General features: G+C 44.3%; 1 protein-coding gene across 6 annotated transcripts in view; it reads left to right on the top strand.

Moving 5' to 3' along the window:
• The window catches only part of MLLT3 (MLLT3 super elongation complex subunit), a 237,479-nt gene that overhangs the window by 162,312 nt on the left and 56,737 nt on the right, over positions 1-18,430 (top strand). The window lies entirely within an intron of this gene.

Genomic DNA, 18,430 nt, shown 5'->3' with positions numbered 1-18,430 from the left:
ATGATTGTGTGTCTGTTTGTATATGTGTATATATATCTAAAAATATATAGATATGGGCTCTATCTGTTTTGTTACACAAAATCATGGAAATTGTAGCTACTTGCATCTTACAGATCCTTTGGCAGATTTTATTCTTGATCCTCTAGGGTATTGCATCAGTTTGTTGTTGCTTTATTAATAATGTTACAGGAATATGAGTTAACAGAGGTTTTTCAGTGTGATTGCTTCTCACTGCCAGAAAACAGAGTGGGTTTTATTATTTTTTCTTGTAGATTTCCTTGTTATATTCTATAGTATTTGATGAATTCAAAGGAATAATACATTGAAACTAGGCTTTGAAAGGGAAAGAGCTAAGTATGATAGTAATAGTTCATTCTTAACCAATATGCAATTTTTTTGCACACTTATACTCAAGATGTCAATAAATCTTAGGGTCACTTAAAGGCCGATTCATATAGATGTGCTCAGCACTTGTCTCAACTTGGTAACTTGAAGCTGAATGTGTGTACAGTCTCTAACAATATTTTGTCTTCAATTGACACTAGATGACTTGAAAGTTCTGGTGATGAGGATTAAGCTGTGCTTGACTGATCAAGTAATTGATCCTGGTATTAATGACTGTTGAACATGCATTACATCACAAGCTGGAATTGAGAAATATGTTAGATTCTTACTTCTGAAAACCATGCTTCTATGGAAATTATTTCTTAGATACTTAATGATGGGAAATGAATGTAAACAGCAGAATATCTTTTCAGTATCATGTGCATGATAACAAAAATCTAGAACAGGTGGTTGTTATAGTAGGTGAAGGAATGCTTCAAATGGGCTTCAGGATTGTAAAGTCTTTATTGCAGGAAGGAAGTGAAATATGTTGGAGCACCCACCTCAGACCAATTAACCTCTGTGATGAATATTCTGAGAACATGTGAGAATAAAAAGTCATTAGATTCCCCCCCCCCCTGTGATTTGAGGCCTGTAGATTTGCTTGTCTGCTTCAGTCATCCAAAATACTTGCTGGTCACTTTAGAATCTACAGTGTAGAAAGTTCTGTGATGCCCTCCTGTGAGGGTGTGTTATCTCTCTCTGCACTTAAGAAAGTATACTTTGGTGTGGAATATGTAGTCTTTGTAGGGGTGGGTTGGTCCTTGCATTAGGAGAGTAGATTAGGTGATCTTTTCTATCATTGTAGAACTATGTTTCTATAGATTGTTTTCTTAAAAGATTATAGTCATGTTAAGCATTTACATAGCACTTTATGAATCTTCAGAGTTCTTCACATAAATTGTCAGTATTTACAACCACTCTGTGTAGTAGATAAGTAGTATACAATATAATTGTAGTATAGTTTGTAAGAGAAGATTAATGTAATGCAAAGTCCAGAGAGTGGTCCAGAGTTATGCATTTTTCAGAAATAGATTCGGATGATGTTCTATCTGTGTTGCAGATATATATGGTTTCAGGCTTGTTAGCATACTTGCAAAAAGTAATGGAGAAAAATGGCCATGTAAATCCTGAACTAGCATAAAAGGCCCAAAATCCACTTACCTAAAAATGGTTGGTTTCCTGAAGCATAACATTCTTACCAAGAGAACTTGCCGCATTCTTCAGCTTAATGAGCTTTCCTGTGTGAGTCCTTTTAGGGTGCATTCCAGGGTATAAATGGTATGAAGACTGAGTGATTGCCTCCCCTTAACAACTTAAAAACCTTTCCTTTTGTTTTCTAAAGGGCCGTTGACTCCAAATATAAACCTAATATGAACTTAGGGCTTTTATGCAAGGCCTTCCTCTGTATTTCCTTTCAGTCTGAAATTAAGATGACCATGCGGGATGGCCTTCTCAGGGCTCGTCCAGACTGGCAAGTATTTTGTGGGAGAGATTTGAGCACATACCAAGAAATTTAAGTTTATGCAATTAAAGTTGTAAAGAACTGCCAGGGCAGTCCCCTACTCCAGAGCCATTGATCCTAGCCAGGCACAACCTGTGCCTCCCTTATCAGGGCTGTTAAGCCACATGCCAACTCTGTAAGGTAGGTAGACTGCCACCACCTCTTAACCATGCCTCCCACTCAGGACCAAGGGGAAACCCAAACAGGCAGTAGAATAGACCTGCCAAGGATTCCTAGGAACAAGAGCCAAACTGTACTTCCTGGCCTGGAGCCTAAGGCAAAAAGACCCAATTATATGGTAGCTTGTAGCTAAATGGTCAAGGTACTGGATTCAAAGGACCCAGTGCCTGCAGGAGGAAGAGACCATCGCCCAAGGGAAGGAGAGGCCGCTGCTGCTGTGCTGCTGCTGCTGCTGCTGCTGTGGGACCACCACCTCCACCACCCTTCCCTGAGGGACTTCTGCCTGGCAGGACCAGGCCCCAGGTACCCAGCCAGCCAGGACTGATTCTTACCACCTGTCCCTCTTTGGAGGGATACATAAGCCGGCTGGCTGAGGTGGCCTGGGAGACCCAGTGCCTGCAGGAGGAAGAGACCATCGCCCAAGGGAAGGAGAGGCCGCTGCTGCTGTGCTGCTGTGCTGCTGCTGCTGCTGCTGCTGCTGCTGCTGTGGGACCTCCACCTCCACCGCCCTTCCTTGAGGGACTTCTGCCTGGCAGGACCAGGCCCCAGGTACCCAGCCAGCCAGGACTGATTCTTACCACCTGTCCCTCTTTGGAGGGATACATAAGCTGGCTGGCTGAGGTGGCCTGGGAGACCCAGTGCCTGCAGGAGGAAGAGACCATCGCCCAAGGGAAGGAGAGGCCGCTGCTGCTGTGCTGCTGCTGCTGTGCTGCTGCTGCTGCTGCTGTGGGACCTCCACCTCCACCACCCTTCCCTGAGGGACTTCTGCCTGGCAGGACCAGGCCCCAGGTACCCAGCCAGCCAGGACTGATTCTTACCACCTGTCCCTCTCTGGAGGGATACATCAGCCAGCTGGCTGAGGTGGCCTGGGAGACCCAGTGCCTGCAGGAGGAAGAGACCATCGCCCCAAGGGAAGGAGAGGTTGCTGCTCTTGCTGCTTTCTGTCTGGGTGCTTATATGAATGCATGTTGTGAGAGTGTGTATTTTATGTATTTGAGTTTTTTGTATTTTCCTTTTTGTATTTATAGTTTATAATGTGCCTGGGGAAGAGATCTTTCCATCTAGCGGGGAGACATGAGGGGGCCCCAATTGCCGTAGTGACGGGCAGAGGGAGGTATGGTGTTATGAGAAGGACGTGCCAGGTAAGGGGAACGCGGCCCAGACATGTTGTGGCTGTGCCTTGTTCCGGTCCTTCTCATACTCGCAGGGTTGTTGGTTGTCCTCTCAGCCAACTCTCAGATCTCCAGCTGCTGCTTTTTAATGCCAGATCGGTTCATAATAAAACCCCCCTCATCCATGATTTGATTATGGACGAGGCAGCCGATCTGGCATGCATAACCGAGACCTGGGTGGGCGAACAGGGAGGAGTTAGTTTCTCCCAGATCTGCCCACCGGGGTATTTGGTTCAGCATCATGGTAGATCTGAGGGTCGGGGAGGTGGGGTTGCTGTGGTCTATAAGAGTTCCATCTCACTCACCAAGCACCATGTCCATACAACTACTGGTCTGGAATGTTTGCACCTTGTGTTGGGCCAGAGGGACAGACTAGGAATCCTTTTGGTGTACTGCCCACCTTGCTGCCCAGTGGCTTCCTTAACTGAGTTGACGGAGGTATTGTTGAGATCCCCTAGACTATTAGTACTGGGGGATGTCAACATTCATGGCGAGGCTACTTTGTCTGGGGCGGCTCAGGACTTCATGGACTCCATGACAACCATGGGGCTGTCCCAATATGTTTGTGGCCCAACACATATATCGGGGCATACACTCGACCTTATTTTTGTTACTGGACATGGGGATAGTGATCTGGATGTGGGGAGTTTTACATCTCTCCCTTTGTCATGGACAGATCACTGCTTGCTGAAGTTTAGACTTTCAGCGACCTTTTTCCTCCGCAAGGGTGGGGGACCTATTAAATTGGTCCACCCCCGGAGACTAATGAATCCTGAAGGTTTTCAAAGGGCTCTGGGGGATTTTCCAGCTGATAGGACCGGCACTCCTGTTGAAGCCCTGGTTAATCTGTGGAATGCAGAGATGGCCCGGGCTGTCGACACGATCGCTCCTGCGCGCCCTCTCCTTTGCAGAGCTCATGCAGCTCCTTGGTATACTCCAGAGTTGAGGGCGATGAAGCAAGATAGGAGGCAGCTTGAGCGGAGATGGAGACGAACTCCTGATGAATGCAACTATACGCTGGTTTGTGCTTTCACCAAGCGGTATATAGGAGCGGTGAGGGCGGCGAAAAAACAATATTTCGCCGCCACTATTAAGGCATCTCTCTCCCGCCCAGCGGAGCTTTTTAGAGTTGTCCGAGGGCTACTCCATCTAGGCCTTCAGGACACTGTAGATACTTCGGTGGCCCGCTGCAATGAGTTTGCTGAGCACTTCCAGCATAAGATCTTACGCATTCGTCGGGACCTAGACTCTCATTTTATAGCAGTTACCCCTAGTGAGGTGTCTGGTGCACAGTCTTATCATGTTTTGTTGGATGAGTTTCAGTCGGTTCAGTTCGAGGACGTGGACAAGGTGCTTGGACAGGTACGTGCAACCACTTCGGTACTAGATCCTTGCCCCTCTTGGTTAATAAAAACTGGCAAGGAGGGAACAGTTGGCTGGGCCAAGGAAGCGATAAATGCCTCCTTGCGAGAGGGAGTGGTCCCTGGCTGTCTGAAGGAGGCAGCAGTGAGACCACTCCTGAAAAAGCCTTCCCTGGACCCAGAGGATTTCAGCAGCTACAGACCAGTGGCAAATGTTCCATATCTCGGCAAGATCTTGGAATGAGTGGTTGCTGACCAGCTCCAGGCGCTATTGGATGAAACTGATTATCTAGATCCATTTCAATCGGGTTTCAGGCCCGGTTTCGGCACTGAGACGGCCTTGGTCGCCCTGTTTGATGATCTGTCGGGAGAGAGACAGAGGGAGTGTAACTCTGTTGATTCTCCTTGATCTCTCAACGGCTTTTGATACCATCGACCATGGTATCCTTCTGGAGAGGCTTGCGGAGTTGGGAGTTGGGAGTTGGAGGCACTGCGTGGCAGTGGTTCCGCTCCTACTTGGCAGGCCGTCTCCAGAAGATAGTGCTTGGGGAACATTGCTCGACACCGTGGGTACTCCAATGTGGGGTCCCGCAGGGTTCGGTTTTGTCTCCCATGCTTTTTAACATCTATATGAAGCCGTTGGGTGCGGTCATCAGGAGTTTTGGAGTGCGCTATCACCAGTACGCTGATGACACGCAGCTCTACTTCTCCTTTTCATCTTCCTCAGGTGAGGCGGTCAATGTGCTGAACCGTTGCCTGGACGCGACAATGGACTGGATGAGAACTAACAAACTGAGACTCAATCCTGATAAGACTGAGATGCTGTTGGTGGATGGTTTTTCCAATCAGATGGTGGATACATATCCTGTCCTGGATGGGGTTACACTCCCCCTAAAGGAACAGGTTCGTAGTCTGGGAGTCGTTCTAAACTCTTCCCTGTCACTTGAGGCTCATGTAGCCTCGGTGGCACGGAATGCGTTCTACCAACTTCGATTGGTAGCCCAGCTACGTCCCTACCTGAGTAAGGAGGATCTTACATCAGTAGTACATGCTCTGGTAACCTCACGTTTGGATTACTGTAATGCGCTCTACGTAGGGCTACCTCTGAAGACGGTTCGGAAGCTACAGCTGGTGCAAAATGCGGCGGCCAGACTGCTAACAAGAACGAAGCGGTCTGACCATATAACACCTGTTTTGGCCCGCTTGCACTGGCTTCCAATATGCTTCCGGGCCAAATTCAAAGTGTTGGTATTAACCTATAAAGCCTTATACGGCGCGGGACCTCAATATCTGTCGGAACGCCTCTCCCGCTATGAACCGGCTCGTACACTACGGTCTGCTACGAAGGCCCTCCTCCGGGTCCCGACTCATAGGGAGGCCCGGAGGGCAGTGACAAGATCAAGGGCCTTCTCAGTGGTGGCCCCCGAACTATGGAATAGTCTCCCCGAGGAGGTTCGCCTGGCGCCGACACTATCATCCTTTCGGCGCCAGGTTAAAACCTTTCTCTACTCCGAGACATTTTAATTTTTTGTTAATGATTGTAAAGTTTGTAATTTGATTTTAGCCTTTGCTGTTTTTAGATTGTGAAATTTGATTTTAGACTGATGTTTTTGTATTATATTGTATTTTATTGTATCTATGTTCACCGCCCAGAGAGCTATTGCTAGTCGGGCGGTATATAAGTACTAAAAATAAATAAATAAATAAAGCCAAAATTCCCCTGCAATGAACATGCATTGGTAAATGAGGTAGTCTTTATTAAAGATAAAATGGTAAGTGCAAAAACATAGGAGCAGAATAATTCCTTAAATCAAACAACTAATTTCTATTAGTTAAAATACAAATGATACAGCCATGAGAGTGGCTTTATACCATAGCCAGCGTGGATTTTTCACATTTCACAATGTTAAATTGAAAATACCCCCATGCCATTCTGATGCTTCCCCTAAACTCATTCCAAAACAAAACCTTACAAAACCTATAGTCCTGAATTCAGAAATGCTTGCTTAACAACCCTGTAAATTGTCATGGTGATACACAAAACAGTCAGAGAGAATAGAAAGTTCAAAGTGTAAAAAGAGAGAGAGAAAACCCAGAGCCCTTTTGGACTTTTTTCTGTTAGAGTTCTCATAATCTGTTGAAATTCATTAAAAATCAGCCATGTTCACAGAGTACCTGTAATCCTAATACTGACCTTGCCCCATACTCTGACTTTCATCTTCTGCAGTTTAAAAGTTAAAAAAATGCCTGGCTGATTTTTAAATAATTTTTGGCTGGAACCCAATTATAAGGGCAGGCATGCTCAGTAAGAACCAACTGTCAGTGTTCTAAAAGCCAGACTCACAGCTGCTTGGCTTGGCTAATCAGGGGGCCACACCCACACCAGACTTTGATGTCACTTGAGACAGTCATGGCTTCCCTCAAAGAATCCTGGGAAGTGTAGTTTGTGAAGGGTGCTGAGAGGAGACTCCTATTCCATTCGCAGAGCTTCAGTGGCCAGACTGGTTTAACAGTCAGCCACTCTTATTGAAGATATGTGAGGGGAACAGGACGTCTCCTAGCAACTCTCAGCACCCTTCACTAACTACAGGAATACCCTGCTATACGGACCTTCAATTTACAGACACTCAAAAGTACGGACATATTTACAGTAGCACCTTTCCCCTGTTTACGTACACTCACTTCGCAAGAACGGACACTTAACTCTTTTAATTTTACTAGTGTAGCGTTATAGCTAAGTTTTATGAGTGATTGAGTGTGTGGGACTGAACCCATTATTCCCTTTTCTTCGTTCCCTCCCCTCTCTCATGGTTTTGTTTTGTCTGGGGCGTTTGTTGGGGGATTTTTTACCTCTCCCCTCCTCAGCCCTGTTGAGGGCTCTGGCGGCTGCCGTTCCCCCAAGACGAGCCTGGGCTGGGAGCCTTCTCGCCTTTTGCCGACAGCTTCGTTTCTTTCCAGGCGGCGGTGGGGTTTTTTTTTACTTCCCTCCTCCTTAGGAGGGCTCCGGCGGCTGCCGTTCCCCCTTTTTGGTTCTGATGGGATGAACCTCGGCTGGGAGTTTGCGGCTCCCCTTTCAAGCCTTCTCGCCTTTTGCCGCCAGCTTTATTTCTTTCCAGGCGGCAGTGGGTTTTTTTTACTTTCCTTCCCTTCTCCTTAGGAGGGCTCCGGCGGCTGCCATTTCCCCGTTCAAACACGTTTAGCTTTGCAATTTAATGGCAGATAGAAAGAAAAGGTAGTGCTTCACTGTAAGTACATTTTCAATTTACGTACTCGCTCTGGACCCATTGCGTACATTAATGCGGGGTATTCCTATATACTTCCCAGGATTCTTTGAGAGAAGCCATGACTGTCCAAAGTGAAATAAAGTTCTGGTGTGGATGTGGCCAGGGACAGTTTTGGTTTAAATTTGGGTGGGAGGCTACATTTGCCTGCTGTAGAATAAAAAGGTGGGGAAAATGCTGAAAAGCAATGATACTGTTCACAGTATTTTCCTTTTGGAAAGGAAAGGGTCTTCCCCTCTGCTTAGTGCCCACCCATCCAATCTCCTCCCCCTCCTCCTCCCTTATCTGCCCCTCCCCCAATTCAGTGTTGGACTATGACCTGGGAGACCAGGGTTCAAATTCCCACACAGCCATGAAGCTGACTGGGTGACCTTGGGCCAGTCACTGCCTCTCAGCCTGAGAGGAAGGCAATGGTAAAACTACCTCTGAATACCATTTCTCATGAAAAACCTATTCAAAGGGTCGCCATAAGTCCGGTGGACGTGAAGGCAATCCATTTCAATTTTCAAACATGATTGCACAGAAATAAATCCCATTGAATTCAGAAAATTATGCAAAGGATCAAACTCACCCTCCTATCCCCTCCCTCTTGCCCCTTCCCTCCCCTTTTCTTTGCCCCTCCCCATCCCAATCCTCCCCTTCCCAATCCTCCCTTCCCCTTCCTCCTCCCCATGGTCAGTTTTACCTATCTTAAGTGTGATTGCATGGAAGTAAATACCATTGAACTCTGTAAGCATGCAAATGATCAAACCTGCCATCCCCTCCCCCTTCCTTTGCCCCCCTCCAATACTCTCCTTCCCCCTCCCCATGGTCAGTTTTTCCAATCCTAACCATGATTGCATAGGAGTAAATGCCGTGGAACTCAGTGAGCATGCAAATGATCAGACCTGCTTTTTCCCTCCTTCCCCTCTCCTCTCCCTTTCTCCTCCCCTCCCCTCTTCCTTCTTCCTCCTCCCCTGCCCACTCCAGCCCTCCTGCCCTGCCCCCCGGTCAGTATTACCTATCCTAAGCATGATTGCATGGGAGTAAATTGCACTGAACTCAATAAACATGTAAATTATCAAACCTGTCCTCCTCCTCCCCTCCTCCACCTGCCTGCTCCCATCCCAGTCATCCCCTCTGCCTTTCCTTCCCTCCCTCCTCCCCCTCTTCCTCTTCCCCTCCCCATCCCCTGTGGTCAGTTTCCTAAGCATGATTGCTGTGGAGTAAATCCCACTGAACTCAATAAGCATGCAAATGATCCATCCATTCTCAGCAAACTTGCGCACGATCCCATTTCTTACCTCCCAGATTAAAAAGCAGGGAAATTCACTCATAGGCAAAAAAACCTTGCAGTTTAAGAACGTACCTATAGCCCACAGATATTTCTATCAAACTTTAAAAAGCAGGGAAATTGGGCAGCTATAGTGAATGCACCAGGGGAGAGCAGGAGACCTGACCTCCTCTCTGAGATATTGGACTGCCCTACAAATTTGTCAAAATGCAAACACCATTTGGGTTGGTCTTTCACAGTCCAATCCACTTGCTGTGTAGCTTGGAAGAATTTGGTAACCTGTGCCTCTGAGCATATGGTGAGTGGTGGTGGCAACACCTGTAATCAGCCCAAATAATAGAAAAAAAATGTGCTGTGTAGATCTTGTTTTAGCAGAGAGGAAGCAACATTATTAAGATAGTTGATATAGTTCAGATGGTCACTTTAAATATGTCTGATTTACTTTGCAATTTTAGTGAAGTTTGCTATAGGAAATCATTTTGTTTTGTTTCTGTTTTTGTGAGTATGTGAAATGCAACAACACTTTGCAAAATTTACATTAAAAAAACTCCAAACATAATTGTGGAATAATGGCACTGACCTCTGCAGAATAATCTCCAGTGGACCTCAGGAGTGTCTTAATTTGCACAAGATAAAACAGTGGGAGATTAAATATATTCTAGCAACATTCTAGGTGTGCTCTATGTTTTTAATTGACTGTGCCCACCTTGCCTTAAATGAAGTGGCTTAAACATAGCAGGCTGAAAACATGCATCCTCTTTTTTCCAACAGCTAGAGTCATTGCTGAAGTAGCAACATATTGTAATCAGTCTGATTTTACATCAAACTGCAGTTTCAGATTCAACTGTTAATGCGAGCAAAATAGAAATAGAACATAACCTCCAATTTGAAACACAAAAGATTGGCTTCATCATCATATGACATTGACCAATAAGAAGGCTTTTAAATTAATAAAAATGAATTTGACACAGATTTCTAGGATGAATAATGAGGGAAATAAAATTTTCTAGATTAGATTCTCTGTAGAAACATTAGTAACACAGGAAAGAAGCAAAGTAAGAACACCACCAACAAACATACAAATATATAATTCTCCATCTTTGGAGATTGCAGGTGTTGCCACCACTCACCATATGCTCAGAGGCACATGTTACCAAATTCTTCCAAGCTACACAGGAAGTTGATTGGACTGTGAAAGACCAACCCAAATGGTATTTGCATTTTGACAAATTTGCAGGGCAGTCCAATATCTCAGAGAGGAGTTCAGGTCTCCTGCTCCCCTGATGAATTCACTATAGCTGCCCAATTTCCCTGCTTTTTAAAGTTTGATAGAAATATCTGTGGACTATAGGTACGTTCTTTGCCTATGAGTGAATAATACAGAGAGTTCAATCACAGGACAAAACCAACAAATCTGTGTAACCTATTCTATACTCACAAACTATAGGAAGACAGGTAGGGTAACGTCATGGTTCCACACCTCCCTCAGAGATGTATGACCTGATTAGCATTAGGAAGATGGATCCCCAATATCAGGGAACAGCATTAGCATCAAGCCTAAACCTTGAGCAATAGGCCAAACATTCAACTCTGGTTTTATGAGAAAAAACCCAGCAACAGCCAGGAATTAATTAGCTATTGGAGGGTTTGCAGATGATAAAATCTTGTAGAGCTTTCGCACCTAATGGTTGTGCAGTTTCTCAAAATTTCCCAAGCCTGTGACCTTTGCGTACCAGTCTCAAGCTGATAAGCAGGTGTTCTTACTGACTCCTTAATTAACTAGATTCAGTGGTGAGAGCTGACAGTCTCATGGTCTATTAGAGTCCCTAATTCAAGCAAGATGTTTCCCCCACAATTCCTTGCCACAGAACCATCTTTATTAGCAAAATCAGACTTTATTTACAAAAGTGTAGGAAAGCGACAGGGAAATTCATTGAAAAGTGTGGGATGAGAAAATGACTCATGAGAAAACATATAAACAGCAAGCAAATCAGGATGAATGCTCATTCTTTTATAATCTCCCCACAAATAAACCTAAGCAACTGTTCAATAAAGACTGGCTATAGTCTAACCTCTGCCTAAGATTTGTGCAAGCAAATCAGGATGAATGCTCAATAAAAAGGTTGTCTAGAGGAGCACTCACTTACTGTTCTTGGGCTCTGAAATTCCCTTCCCTGACAAGCCCATTTGGCTTCATTATTCATTGGTTTTCAGAACGTTCTCTTTCAGAGAGCTTTTCCTATCTGATGTATGAAAGGATGGCAGTTTGAATTTGACATGGTGCTACTAATTTTTTTAGGATTTATGCTGGTTTTTATATAATATTTTGTAGTAGGCCACTTTAGATGTCTGAGTGACAAACAGTATATATAAACAAACAGCCTAGTTCAATAAAAAGTTCTAATTGTTCAAAAGACTACCCTATGTAAAAATTGAAGCGCACACACAAATCTTGTTCAGTCTTAAATGTAATATGAGAAACGAGTTTGATGTGCCACTAGTGTGTAAGTGGACTTGGTACACAAATCGGCTTCTTAAAAATTGAGAGGATGGATTTGAAATATAATTGGAAATGCAGGGATAGCAAAAGGAAAGATGAACAATGAAACAGATGCTCTCTTAAATGAATTTCATTCTGCTACTGAAATCTGAGCTGGTAAAGACCAAGGTGAGGAACAGTCAATCATTAATACCATGAAGACCTCATAAACTATGAAGATAACTGGATCCTTTGTCATAGTAAAACTCAAGTTAATCTAACTTATTCTAACATTAAGCAGGTGGCCCATGGTTTATTTCTATTACCTACTCCAACCTCCAATATAGTGCCAAGACACTGGGCACTATTGAGTTCTGGGAAACTGGAGATGGGTGAAGAAAGCTCTTTCTATAACTGTATAAGGTTGCAGGACAAAACATCAAGACCACAATGTGAAAAAAGCTCTGCAGGCTATACCTTTTTGTCCTGCAAATAGTGACTCATAAACTGAAGGAAATGAGAGATCTGTACCTAACTTTTAGATGTATATTGAACTGAAATTTTGTGGTTTTATGTATCACATTTAAAGCCATATTATAAGTATGTCAGGGATGCTGGTAACTTGCATATGATTAAATTACATAGTTTGATGTTATTTACCCATATTTCTTGTTGCTCCATGTCAGGATGTTGTTGATGTGTGTGCGTTGTTGCGTGAAACAGCATACGTTACGTTGGAGTTAAGTTGCTCCAGAAACTTCTCAGATGCATTAGATCAGGTTAAGAGTCTTTTATTAAGACATTATGGCTTAAGGCTTTAAGATCCCCCCCTCTAGGAGAGAAGTTCTCAGTTCAAAGACATTACACAGAAGACTCAGCTCAACACAGATAACTGCTAGAACTCTCCCAGTCTATCTTGATGCTGCCATGACAACGGCCTTGGCTATCCTTTCCCAGACTGGGCAAAGACATAACTTCTCTTAGCTACAGATTTCCACACTTTCAGACTTGATGGAAAAACACTCAGTGACAGTGTGGTTCAATGGTCAACAATCCTCCCTTTTTCCCATCATGTCTGTAATTCATTACAACAATTACAATAATACATTTCTACAATACATTTTGCAATACAGCTTACATTTCAGTACAGTTCAGAACATCTCTGCACATTTAGCTAAAACTTTATTCAATCAAACTTTGGCTGTACACATGTCAAATACAAAGTGTCAGGATCCATTTCCACCAGTTTATGCATTCCAGGACTGGTAATTACCCCCACAGTATATCTTTCTGGCGGTTTCCCTATGTTTACTCTTGTATAACGTCTTAATGGCACTAGGGCTTCTGCTCTCTCTGCCCCCCCCCATCTGTGCTTGTGCTTGGCACAGCCTGCTCAGGAGATTCCATTTCCTCAGCCTTACGTTTCTTTGATCTTCGTTTCCCACAAATGAGCTCATTTAACACATCTCTGAGTGGAATATGTGTGTCCTCCAGTTTAATGTCTAGATTTGGCTTAAATGATTGTGCTTGTGTGTCATCTGACCCTGTAAGAACAACTGTTTCCCTTTGATCCCAAGGCTTCTCTGCAACGTTAATGCTTCTGCTCCGGATTAATTGCTGTGTTTCTGGACACCAAACTCTGAAATATGCATTCTCTTGTGCTCTAGGTGCACGTTTGCCACGTCTCTTACCCTGTGGCTTGTAAATTCGGCTGCGATGCACCCTTTCAGGCATCAGCCTGACTGCATTACATGAATACTGTGGCTGTGAGCTTTTAACAGCTGTCTTCTTACAGCTCTGACCGTCATTCTCTTTCCGCCTCATTAAACTCAAGGCATCAGCACACTTCACACCCATGGTCATTTTAAACTGCCCCTGTGTCATGAATCCCTGACAGACAACTTTGCCTCTTCTCTGCACAAAACATTTTCGTCTGTCAAACGTTACACAATACCCAGAATTCACCAGTTTTCTGACTGACAACATGTTATGATCCAGTTCTGGTACAAATAAACATTCTGACAGTATTCCAAGTTTATCAAATCTCACCAGTCCTCGGGCTTCCACCCTCTTCTGTGATACATCCGCAAGTTGCACAAAATCCTGCACGTTTTCTGAAGAGTAAAACAAACTCCTGTCTTTAATTAATATATGTCAACAATCCAGTTAACAGGTCCTATAGTTTGTGGCTTCTGTTTACAAACAAAGTTCACATTTCCCTGCTTCAAGCCGCCGTCCCTGGAGTTTCGCTTGACCGCACAGTCTCTTTGAAGATGCCCACAAGCCCCACAGGCATAACAAGATTTCAGCCATTGCTGTTCTTGCTTGTTTTCCTGTCCGCTGCTGCTTTCCTCTTTCAGCTTGGCTCTTTGCTTTTCCTCAGCACTTTTCGCCTCTTGTCTCCGCTGCCATTCCTGGGTCAGCTTTTCCTCAATAAACGCAACGTTCAAACCTCCGTCAGGCATGGCTTTGAAAGCCATGACCATATTATTCCAAGTCCCATCGAGAGAAGCCAGGATCAGATAGGTCTTCTGAAGTTCAGAGTGCTCGACGCCTCGGTCCGTCAGCTCAGCAAACAAACGTCTGAATTCCGTGAGATGCTCACTCATTTCGCACTCACCCGTGAAGTGCATCTGGTAAAGCTTCCGTGCTAAACACAATCTAGATCCCGCAGTCTGTTGCACATGAATGCCTTCCAACACGTCCCACATCTGTTTGGCGTTTGTAACATCTCTCACGTGTAGAAGTTGAGAGTCTGATAGAGCCAGAAGTATAAAAGCTTGTGCCTTCTGATCTCTACGCGTCCAGGCCGCGGTCAGTACCGCCGGAGGGGGTCCATCTATAATGTCCCATAAATCCTCTTTTATCAGCAAAGCCCTCATCCTCGGCTTCCAGCTGGCAAAATTCTTTTCCGTCAATCTTTCCATTGGCATGCCTCCCCCAGACAGGTTTACAGCCATGTTGCTCACCTCTGTCTGGTACAATCAATCAAGCTGCCCTCTGGAACTCCGTCTGCCTTTCAGACCAGCAACTTACTCTTGTGTAACACGCGGTGGATCTGGGCCCATAACCCTTGTTGATGTGTGTGCGTTGTTGCGTGAAACAGCATACGTTACGTTGGAGTTAAGTTGCTCCAGAAACTTCTCAGATGCATTAGATCAGGTTAAGAGTCTTTTATTAAGACATTATGGCTTAAGGCTTTAAGATCCCCCTCTCTAGGAGAGAAGTTCTCAGTTCAAAGACATTACACAGAAGACTCAGCTCAACACAGATAACTGCTAGAACTCTCCCAGTCTATCTTGATGCTGCCATGACAACGGCCTTGGCTATCCTTTCCCAGACTGGGCAAAGACATAACTTCTCTTAGCTACAGATTTCCACACTTTCAGACTTGATGGAAAAACACTCAGTGACAGTGTGGTTCAATGGTCAACAGATGTATGGTTGGGATTCTGATGTTTCTGAGAATGAGCTAGGAGAGGGGGGCAGTTGGGCTGAGTTGTCTGGAGGGGAGGAGGAGGCTTCCCAGATAGTGGGGGGAAACCTTGAACAGGCAACAGGAAGCTTCAGCTGGTGCAGAACGCGGCTGCCAGACTATTGACGAGGACCAGTCGGTCTTCGCATATAACACCTATTCTGGCGCGTCTGCACTGTCTTCCTATTTGCTTCCGGGCGAGATTCAAGGTGCTGGTTTTGACCTATAAAGCCTTACACGGCGTGGGACCTCAATACCTTGTGGAACGCCTCTCTCGCTATGAACCTACCCGTTCACTTCGTTCAGAATCTAAGGCCCTCCTCCGGGTACCAGCTCATCGGGAAGCCCGGAGGGTGGTTACTAGATCTAGGGCCTTTTCTGTGGTGGCCCCTGAGTTGTGGAACAGCCTCCCCGAAGAGGTACGCCTGGCGCCTACACTTCTATCTTTCCGGCGCCAGGTAAAGACCTTTTTATGCTCCCAGGCATTTTAATCTTTTAATTTTCTTAATCTTTCTACTTTTAACATGTATCCTTCTTAATTTGTGTTCTATTTCATTTTTGTTGTGCTTTCTGTTGTTTGTTTGTACATGTTTTTGTGATTTTTTACTATGATATATTGTATTTTATCTCGTTTGTTCACCGCCCTGAGAGCTATTCTGCTAAGGGTGGTATATAAATTGAAATAATAAATAATAACAGACTCGTTTCTCACGCACTCCCCCCCTAGGAATGTGAAGCAGTTACAGACAGAGGGGGCGGAGGAGGGAGACCAAGGCCTTTCGGCTGCAGAGAAGGGTAGAGATAAATCGCCTGAAGTGTTGGGCCAACCCCCCCCACTCCCTACCATCCTTTCCGAATCAGAAGGGGAGGAGGTAGCTGCCCCCCCATCGCCCCGCACCCGAAGACAGTTAAAGAGGCGCCAAAGAAAAGAGGAGGGAAGGGGCGTAGACGTGGGCAGTTTGAGGCGGAGCGAGAGAATTCGCGCCCGAAAGCCCCTGTGATAAAGGGACAGGGAATGTTTGATACTCTGTTCTATCAACTCTCTTCCATGTCGCGGGTTTTGGTTCATGTTAAGAGTTCATGAAGCGGAGAAGCCTATGTCTGGAAATTACTCTAATAAAAACTGATTTGCTTTCATCAAGTGATTCTGTTCTTGAGTCCCAACCCGGGCACGACACTCCATTTCCTTTATTGATCTCTGTTTCCTTATTGAATGTAGTTTTATGTTACTATTTGTTTGTAAATTTCTTCTTCCTTCTTGTTTGCTGCCAACACTGTTTTGGCTAAATCTTGGATTATTTGTTGTCTTTATTTTCATGTCTTCACCCTTTGTCTAGAATTCACTGATGCCCTCCAAATATTTTTAAGCAACCTTTGAAAATATTTCTTCTAGGAGTGTGCATGGGGCCCCATGATTTGCCTTATAGCTGTGCATTTTTTTTTTAAAGTCCTGTCTATTTCTGAATTGCTCTTTGCTTTCCTCTTCAATCTGTGCTTCAGATGCTGAGCTGCTCTGTAGAAAACAAAGCTCTGTGTTCCCCATTCACTCTAACAGGGAATCTAAAAATGGCTTAAATGTTTTCTGGTTTTGGTCAAAGTGGATGGAATTTACAGGTGCACGAGCTCCTCCAGACTGGATTAAGCCTGCAAAACTGCAGGCAGATAGGTCCATGGGTTTTCATGCAGAGCAATCTTTAAACTTCATAAAACAAATTTTGTAAAACAAAAAATTGGCATGGTCACTACCAGAGGGGATGAAATCATTGTGATTGGAGTGCCCTGGGCAAATAATTCACTGTAATTTAAAAGCTTGATATGTCTGTCAAAATGAAAGTTTTCTCCCACCTCTGCCCTCTCAAACTCTGGGTGTTTCTCCAGTGAGCTTAGTTTAGCTTCTCAGGAGTGGAGGGGGACTGGCTGTGCATCTTTTGGAAAGCCGAAGCCACAGAGCTATGCAGAAGTTTGGGAAGTTATTGATCCACCTTAAGATGCAATCCAACTGAGACACATGAGAACTTCCACCATATCACCCTGCTTTGCCTCATAATTTGGGCTACACAGAGACCTGAAGCACACCCCTAATTTTCTTCTCACTAGCTTTTGACTTCTCTAATCTCCAGTTTTCCTTCTTTCCTCTTTTGGACATGTTGCCCTTTTGTTATGATCATCTTAGATTGTGTGACTTTGAGTTGAGATGGTTCTTTTTTTGTGTACATTTTAACCTACGGTGCCTTGCAAGGGTAATCAGACCCCTGACCAATGCTCTCATATTACTGAATTACAAATGGTACATTGTAATTTTGTTCTGTATGATATTTATTTTGAAACACAAACTCAAAATCAATTATTGTAAGGCGACATTGGTGTTTTGTTGGGAAATGTGTGTAAGAAACATAACAAAACTGAAACATGTTGCTTGCATAAGTATTCAACCCCCACACATTCATATTTGGTAGAACCACCTTTCACTGCAATAACAGTTTCTTCTTGGCAAAGAGCGCCACAGATTCTCAATGGGATTGAGATTAGGACTTTGACTGGGCCACTGTAGGACATTCACCTTTTTGTTCTTGAGCCACTCCACTGTTGCTTTGGTCTTGTGCTTGGGATCATCGTCCTGCTGAAAAGTGAATTTCTTCCCAAGCTTCAGTTTTTTAGTGAACTGAAGCAGGGTTCTCTTGCACTATTTCCCTGTATTTTGCTCCATCCATTCTTCCTTCAATTTTAACAAGATGCCAGTCCCTGCTGCTGCCACCACCATACTTCACTGTGTGTCTTGAGGCATGGGCAGTGTTAGGTTTGCACCACACTCTGTAACTCCTTCAAAGTGATTGTTGGCCTCTCTGTGGCTTTTCTCACAAGTCTCCTCCTTGTTCAAGTGCTGAGTTTTGAGGGACGGCTTTTTCTTGGCAGTGCCTGGGTGGTGTGATGCAGCTTCCACTTCGTGATTATTGATCCATCTGTGTTCACTGGGATATCCAAACACTTGGATATTACTTTGTACCCTTTTTCCTAATCTATGCATTTTTATTATATTAGTAGATGTACAATGCAATCCTATACATATGAACTTGAGTCTCATTGAGTTCAGAAGGGCTTGCTCATAGAGAAGTGAGTATAGGATTGCATCCTAATTGTCTGAAGGCATGTTACATAGCCATATTAACTGAATATTTTTCTTTCTAGCCAAAGAATGCTTCCAAACTGCCTTTACTGTTGTCAATTTTTATTTTCAATAACTTTTTTATGAGTTGAAGGAATGAAATGTTTTTGCAAAAGACACAGTTGCAAAAAAAGTTATAAAGATTACTTATTATCCAT

This window comes from Rhineura floridana, chromosome 1 (genome assembly GCF_030035675.1).
Source record: "Rhineura floridana isolate rRhiFlo1 chromosome 1, rRhiFlo1.hap2, whole genome shotgun sequence".
Lineage (NCBI taxonomy): Eukaryota > Metazoa > Chordata > Lepidosauria > Squamata > Rhineuridae > Rhineura > Rhineura floridana.
The sequence above is the reverse complement of the archived record's forward strand: the minus strand, read 5'-3'. Positions and strand labels throughout refer to the sequence as shown.